Source organism: Macrobrachium rosenbergii, chromosome 26 (genome assembly GCF_040412425.1).
Source record: "Macrobrachium rosenbergii isolate ZJJX-2024 chromosome 26, ASM4041242v1, whole genome shotgun sequence".
Classification (NCBI taxonomy): Eukaryota; Metazoa; Arthropoda; class Malacostraca; order Decapoda; family Palaemonidae; genus Macrobrachium; species Macrobrachium rosenbergii.
Genome location: NC_089766.1, coordinates 2,746,008 through 2,754,908, shown reverse-complemented (window position 1 = coordinate 2,754,908; position 8,901 = coordinate 2,746,008). Strand labels below are relative to the sequence as shown.

Sequence of the window (8,901 nt, the reverse complement as noted above, 5' to 3'; positions counted from 1 at the left end):
AAAATGTTAGGAAAAAAAAAATGTTAGAACAAAAAAATGTTAGAAGAAAATAGGTTAATTTCGACAGTATCAGAAACGTGTGATATATTGAAATATAAAAAAAACTTTAATAACTTACTCCAATACAAAAAATATATCAGAAACGTTTGATAAACTGAAGGTATTAATAAATTTTCATAACTCAGTGCCAAAAAAAACATACCACACAACTTACCCCAGTGCAAAAAAAGTTGGAAGTCTGTAGGACTTGTCGATCAAAAGGCTGAATGAAGTCCAGAGAAAGTCTAGAAAGTCCAGACAATGTCTAGAAAGTCCAGACAAAGTCTACCAGTCCAGGCAATGTCTAGCAAGTCCAGACGAGGCCCAGAAAGTCCAGACAAAGTCTAGAAAGTCCAGACGAAATCTAGCAAGTCTAGACAATGTCAAGAAAGTCCAGACGAAGTCTAGAAAATCCAGACAAAGTCTAGAAAGTCCAGACGAAGTCTAGAAAATCCAGACAAAGTCTAGACAACGTCAAGAAAGTCTAGACGAACTTTAGCAAGTCTAGACAAAATCTTCGAGTACCTGATTCAGGAGAAAAAATTTCATATTACTGATAATTTCCTCACGCACGTTTCAGTTATCAGTAAGTGATCAGTAATTATCAATTATTCTTTATTTAATATAACAATTATTTAAATTACTATCATAAGAAACTTTTAAATTTGACCAAAAAAAATTTACTGTAAAAAAATAATTATAGAAAATTTATACAGTGATATGAGAACATTAAGTCTTAAATATTAATTATTTTATGATTAAGTCATCTAATTATTAATTATTATTATTTGAATTTAGTATAATTAAGAGTAAGAATATTGAATAGAGCGAAAGAAAACTAAATTGAATATATAAAAAAGCTACAGAGATAATTAGAGAAAATAGTTTAAGAAAATGATACGATAAGAGAAGAAGAAGAAGAAGAAGAAGAAGAAGAAGAAGAAGAAGAAGAAGAAGAAGAAGAAGAAGAGGAAGATTAGGAGGAGAGAGAAGAGAGAGAGAGAGAGAGAGAGAGAGAGAGAGAGAGAGAGAGAGAAGAGAGAGAGATTGATTGATTTTCAACTCACCTTAAAACTTCAGGTCCAGGGAAACGTTCGCCTTCTCTGTTACTCCGAACGTCTAAAAAACGTATAAATAAATGATAAACAAATAACGAATAACCTTTCACTAACCTTTTTAACGGCCCTGTATCGTTGGAACCGGAGTTTCAATTTTGGAAAGGATAATCCAGTCTTATAAATACATCAAAGGATGTTCAGCTAATTTGAAGTCAATTATGATATTCAATAATATTTCAGATGAATTCACTGTGATCTTGACATGGTTATAAAATTTGGCTTTGAATTATGGAATCTCTTAAGTGATTCAGTAAGTATAGGTCTATCAGATTCATTTAAATGAAACCAGTTTTTATAAATGCATAAGTGCTTCAATAAGTATAGGCCTATCAGACTCATTCAAATGAAACCAGTTTTTAAATAGTACAGAAGTGCCTTAGTAAGTAGAGGCCTATCAGATTCATTTAAATAAAATCAGTTTTTATAAAGTCATAAGTGTTTCAATAAGTATAGGCCTATCAGATTCATTTAAATAAAATCAGTTTTTCTAAAGTCATAACAGTTTCAGTAAGTATAGGCCTATCAGACTCATTCAAATGAAACCAGTTTTTACAGCAAAAACGTCTCTTTATAATTTCATCTGATATCCTAACTTCAGTGATAAAAATAAATTGTTTTAATTAATGAAAAAAAAACAACTTGATGATCCTTTCCTAATGTTACACACTAAGAGCCATAAATACGTCTACGCACATAATAACACTTATAATAACTTAAAAAATACAAATTATACACTTATCAGAAAGTAAACAGCATGACAGAAATATTGAAATGCTAGTCAAAACAAAACTGCATAAAACATCAAATATAATAGACTACAATGTAAATACAGTAAATAAACATTTAGACATTTTAAAATCTTGTAAATAAAACCAACAATGCATAAAATATCCACATGAATACGCATCACTTCATAAATATAAGTAATATCAAATTCAAATTCACGAATTCATAGACCTATATTGCCCGTACCGTGAGCAACACAACTAAAAACAATACTGTTTTACATTGTAAACAGTATTAAAAACAATTATATAATACGTCAAAAAACATAAAACGAATATCAATACATAAGTAAATACCTCACATATAAAAGCATAAAAAATTTTGCAGCATACCTGTGGATAATATCTACCTGTTCATGGGATCATTATCCACAACATTCACCTGTTCACCGTTTCGTAATGAATCCCATTAATCTGATATGTTATCAAACATAACATTCACCTGTTATGGCATTATATAATTCATAGTTTGTGTATTTATAATATCCACCTGATATGGCATTATACAATTAATGGTTTTGTAAACACTTTCATCTAGATTTTACGTAAAAAAAAAATTTACTGCAGCAAACAAAGTCAGCCTACAATAAAACAATACTGACTTTACTACAACAAATAGAAGCAACATGCAGTAAAGCCCTCACGAGGGGGTTTGTCTAAACATTATGTTTGTTAGTTTCTCTAAACATTATGGCTCAGTAGTATGTAACATTATGGTAGGTACTCACCCTATCCTAAATATCTGGAAAAGAAGAAGAATTTATTAAGAGGGGCTGCATATTACGAAATCATATAGACCTAATATAAACTGGAAGTGTTGGTAAGACATTTTATATTTATTGATTGTAAGTTATTGATGCATAAACTCTAAAAAAAAAATATTAACTCTTTTAATTATATATCATTGCTTTGTTATTTTTATAAAGAACACCACTAGCCAACTAAATCCGAGATAAATAATAAAACAAAAGATTTATAACCACAAATAAAACCTGTAAACTTACCATATCGCGAAGCTTGAAGATGTTTTGTTTACGTTCGTTGTGACGTCACGGTATACCACTATGCATTATCACAACAACTGTGGAATATAAAAGGAAACTAGTCAGTAAGTCGGCTTCCCTTACATGGAACGGCTCCAGAAAAAAAAAAAGAAACAGTCCCAAATAAACATATATTGATACTTAACTCATTCACACTCAAACACCAATCAGTTAACTACCATCCATCTTTTTAAAAATGTTTAACCATTCATCTCTTTGTCATTTATAACATAATTCGTTCTTTTAACGCTAATATACACTACACAAACAGTTTCACCTCAACTGCCTCCACTTTTTCTTAACGTTAAACAGTAGCATTTTGTTATATAACAGACACCCCAATATATATTCAGTTGAACTGTCAGCTGCCCTTAAAATAGTCGTATAAACTGCAGTTCACTTTTGTAAATCTAGGCCAACAGTTCTCGAGGACTGAGAAGTAATGTCCATAAAAGTGTAATGTGAAGTGTGTTGACAGTTCACATGCAGCTGTCGTGTCACAATACACCTTTTCCAAACTTTATGAATGGTTAATAATATATATATATATATATATATATATATATATATATATATATATATATATATATATATATATATATATACAGCACATATTATGTACAATGAACGAGCTCTTTTTAACATTTCTGCTGTTCAATTCCGCTGTAAACTGTAGGCATATTAAAATATGACGAACATACATTAACCTTGTTGTTGTTTAGCTGGCCTTATGCCAGCATGGACAAGATATAAGCTACAGTGACTTCACTGCAGGAGAATAATGACCATTAGCATTATAAACTTATTATTTTTTAATATGAAGAAAAAGTGATATACGGTAACACGATTCGTTCTACTAAAACGCTTATTCTGATGCCTTTATTGAAGAAATAGCTTTAAGAGACGTCCAAATTAAAAGACTACGATGAAAAATAGCATATATATTGCAAATAAAAATATTTAATTACATAATAAACCACAAAACTTGCCCATATAACAATATAGTAATAACTTTCATTACAACACTTACAAATTGTTTAAAACCTAAAACTTATTCAATTAAATAAAAAAAACCTACAAATATAGCAAACAAATACTATTTAAGGTACAACAAGTACACAACGTCACCTGCCAAACGTCAGATTGGATCGTAAATCAAAATTCCAGGAGTAAAAGGCAAAATATAAATAAGTAAATTAATAAATAAATAAATAAATAAACAGGCCATGATGACCACCATGCTTTATGAAATTATGACTGCTAGCTGTTGACAGATGGCAGGCCTGCCTTATTTAACCATTTTTTTTATACTTATACGTCATAGTTTCCAATAAATACGTGTCTCGTTGCTACACTGATTATTTATGTTAAATAAAAGTTATAAATTCTAGCCCTGAAAGGCTTAAATATGAGAGGAAATACGAAAAATAAACTTACTAAGTAGTCTGACAGTATAACGTCTACACCTTTGTTTGGGTTACTAATACCAACCTTCCCGACTTAATCCTTTGATTATAATTATTATTAGTTCAGGTTATTAACGTTATAATTTCAGAATAATACTAATTTCAATTGAATAAAATTACTATTTTCAATTTTAATTGTAAATAATTTTAAAAATCAAAAGCTATTGGGGTACTTAATCAAATTAGCGATTGGCAGCACTGTTTACCCAAACCTTGTAAACAACACTTGACAGCTGTACGAGAAAATTGTTGTTTTTAATTCTATTAAAATCAAATCATGTGATACGTATGTTTTCCAGTGTTTAAATATAATAAAAACGTTAGAAATCAATTGAATCTGTTTAATAGCTGCTAAATAAAACCGACCAACGAAAGTATTTTGAGTCCTCGTGGCTTTGGGCCTAACGTGTTTACAAAAGTGCTTCGCTAATTTTATCTTCATTATCGATAAGGATTTTGTATGGTAAGGTTATTAAAGTATTTTTCTGTGTGGAAATAAACTATATTGATCTTTAAACAACAATTATGGCTTAATTTTCGGCTGTGGTAGACATAGGCCCAATACCAAGCTCCTGTAGATAGTGTCCCAAAACGTCAGGCCTTGTGCTTTACATGTTCAAATTACTGCCTTCGTAATTATCACTAAGTTGTAATATAATTACATTACACGGCGTAAAAAAAAAAAAAAAAGCTAAGGTATCCTACGTAATCATTTTGACCTATTCCTTGCCCCCCCTCTTCCGTTCGGTAATGTATTAGTTACCTTCCTTAATTTGACAGGCCAGGGTAGGCCAGGCAAGGTGGCATATTATGAGCTAAAAACCTCATAAATTAAGATAAAATTTTAGTAATTTGATATTAATTCGAAGGAACATTCAACACGGAGGCACTAGGCTTTTTTTTTTTTTTTTTTTATAAATCATTAAAGGTAAACTAGGGTGGGTTAGGTTAGGCCTGGTAGGCTAGTTTGTAATTCAGGTTAAATTGTCTTTTAGAAGGAAATAGATGCTCTTGTCAGGTTTTACCTAAATTAGTTTATAATTTCTGTCATGGAGCAATTATTTTTTTCTACTTCCTATCAGGTTTAACCTAAATTATTAATGTATAATAATTTCTGTCAGGATGTAATTATGTTTTTCTACTTCCTGTCAGGTTTAACACAAATTAATGTATAATTTCTGTCATGCAGCAGTTATTTTTTTTTACTTTCTGTCAGGTTTAACCTAAATTAATGTATAATTTCTGTCATGAAGCAGTTTTTTTCCTACTGCCTGTTTTTGAGTTTTTTTGTTTTTCTCGGCCAGTATTGGGGCAGACAGTTCTTATTTGTGTCTTAGATTGGCCACACATCAGTTAGATTATTATATCTACCCCTTGGAAGTTATATGGGCTAATTATGATTGCATTTAGACAAATATGACATGGGTAAGACCCATATCATGTTCTTGCCTCGTCATATGCTCAAACTGTCATTATAAACCACAGGTGATTAGTAATAATTTCAGCTTAACCTGCATAGTATTGTACACTTTTGATTTCAGAATATGAGTCTGTTATGAAAAACCATCTCTCTCTGTGAAAATGAAATTCCTTTGCTGTAGGTTTTGTAAAGCTACCATCTTCCAAACCTGGAGTAACATAGACTGTACAGGTATAAGGTAACCATACAGCGGTTCCTGGTTTTTAGTTACCCCTTATCAACATTGCCAGGTACAATTTCAGCCTCCCCTCCCCCCTCCTCATAACTATTGCCATAACTTCATTCTTTATTTATGGCAAGAGACTTGAAAGATAATTGTCTTTCCAAAAGATGCATACTGTATTACAGTACCTGTATATTACTGTAATGTATTTGTGCTGTACTTTTAAAAATACAGTACAATGTAAACGTCATTCTTGATTTACTGCAAGAGTTGATATATAATTTTTTCCTAAAGGTGTATATTACAGTATTCTGTGCAATAATTACTGTATGTGCACTGTACTTTTAAAAAATACAGTATATGGTATATCATACCATATCGTATCAACACACTGCTCATTGATATTTCTAAAAAAAATGTGCTTACTATATTTTTTAGTCTACAAAACAAGAAAGGTTCTTATTTTGGTTTTTTTTTATTTTAGGTTGGGTTTAGAAGTTAATACATAATTAATTTATTCTCATGTTATCACATACTGTATACAGACAAATATTTCTTAATTTGCAAGTGAGTTTTCCTTCATAGTCAATTATTGTTTTAATTCATTAGTTCAACTTCCTTATTTTAACAAGAATTTTAGTTTTGTTACGGGTTAATAACTATGATGCAAGGTACTTTAATTTTTCATTGTTGCAAAAACTATTCAACCTGCTTTCCTTGGAGTATCAGTGTTGGATAATTCTCCTGAACGTTAATGTGGAGAGTGAAATCCAAAATTGTATGCTTTTTAGACATAATATTAATATTCAGAGCTTTTCAGAGTCTGCTCAACTCAATAACAATCTGAGATTGATAATGAGAGTGAGCAGTTTCTTGAAAGGTGTATAAATTGTGATATATTTACAGTATAAAGAAAAATGACTGAATTTCAGTCTTTTAATAGATTATTGTAAATGTTTATTCATTGCAACTTTTTATTTTTTTCTTTAACAGATACTCAAGCTACAACAGCAGATGGTGAGTGTTCCATTCTCCTTTTTTATAATTTTTTTTTTTTTTTTTTGTTTTATTTGTATACTGATATTAATTTAATTTCTACCTCACAATAAACTGTAGGTCCCGTTGCTAAGTAACCAATTGGTTCTTAGCCACGTAAAATAAGTCTAATCCTTCGGGCCAGCCCTAGGAGAGCTGTTAATCAGCTCAGTGGTCTGGTAAAACTAAGGTATACTTTTTTTTTTCTACCTCATGGAATTTGGTGTTCATTATTGGCTAATGGAAAATTTGTATTTTCCTGAACTCTTTTGGCCCAAATTGATGTTTATTACATTTTCAACATTGATGTAAAGCCTTTGGGATGTTTATAAGTAATTTTACGAATTTAGGGCAGAACATTTTTTAGAAGATTGCATTTTATTCCTTCTAAAAATGTTTGAAGGGTTTCTTGCTGAGCTTCATGAAAAATGTGACAGTTCACATGTGAGAGAAGTGCTGGGGACCATAGGGTCATTATAAAGAACCTGTGGAAGGCACACTGTAGACATTACCTTCTATGGAAATTAAAAGGAGAATTTTGTGTAGTCACTAATATAGAATGAGGTTAAGGTAGGGGTTGTAAAAGTTAAATGTGTAAACAATTTTTGGAGACTGCAAATATCAGCCAAGGCTGAGTAGTAAGCTCCCCCCCCCAAAAAAAAAAAAAAGAAAAAACTGGTATTCTGAGGCATATTTCTTCCAAAATTTAACCACTTTTTGGATAAACAGTAGCTCCACACTTGGTCATGTAACTTTTTTTTTATATAATCGTACAAAAAGAACCATGACAAGGTGAAAAATCAAGGTATGAATATGATAAATCTGACACGAAATGATGATAATGATAATACGAGTTCCTGCGCTCATATGTGCACGCAAGTGTATACCTCTTATCGCGAATTCATCATGACACCAACGCCATCACGCCTCTGATGATTACAGCCAAATCGAGAATCAAAATTGAAACAATTTCGAAGCCTTAAATTTCTGAGGGTCCCTGTTATGTGTTGTTGTGACCCGTGACGTCACTGAACGTTACTACTTTATCCCCTGGTGTTGCGTTCCAGAGTAGGCGTTGGCGTCTTGTGAATCAGGTGGGGATGAAGATTGCTTCTTTCAGATGGTGATGAGATTGTGGAGGATTATTATTATTATTATTATTATTATTATTATTATTATTATTATTATTATTATTATTATTATTCAGACTGGCCCTGCCTTTTATGCAAGGTTCTTCCGTAATGGTAGCCAAAGCCCCAACTCCGCCTCCCAAAAAAACCGGTTTTAAAAACGTTTCATGTTCATGATCCGACGTTAACTCTCTCTCTCTCTCTCTCTCTCTCTCTCTCTCTCTCTCTCTCTGTCTCTCTCTCTCTCTCTCTCTCTCTCTCTCTCTCTCTCTCATTCTTAACGGTTGTAATAAGGAATTATAACAGTGCAATAATCGCATATTTTGCTGATGAATTGGCTCTCTCTCTCTCTCTCTCTCTCTCTCTCTCTCTCTCTCTCTCTCTCTCTCTCTCTCTCTCTCTCTCTCTCTAGCTGCAGAAGGAAGTAGAAGTTCAATCACACTTCTTGCTGACTAATTGGCTCTCTCTCTCTCTCTCTCTCTCTCTCTCTCTCTCTCTCTCTCTCTCTCTCTTTGAGAGTGAGATTCAAGAATTGCTTTGATTGGAGTAGAAGTCTTGTTTCAATAACCCTCCCTCCTCCTCCTGTTCCTCCTTCTCTTTCCAATCTTCCTCCTTCCTTTTTTGTCTTCCTTTTCCAACCCT

The 8,901-nt window shown here is 31.9% G+C and overlaps 1 long non-coding RNA gene across 1 annotated transcript in view; it reads left to right on the top strand.

Annotated features, from left to right (window-relative positions):
• Nucleotides 1-4,645: 4,645 nt before the first annotated feature.
• The window catches only part of LOC136852905 (uncharacterized), an 82,643-nt gene continuing 78,387 nt past the window's right edge, over nucleotides 4,646-8,901 (top strand). Inside the window, exons 1-2 of the long non-coding RNA XR_010857261.1 lie at nucleotides 4,646-4,914; nucleotides 7,088-7,111. This is a non-coding gene — a long non-coding RNA (uncharacterized lncRNA). The remainder of the gene's footprint in view (nucleotides 4,915-7,087; nucleotides 7,112-8,901) is intronic.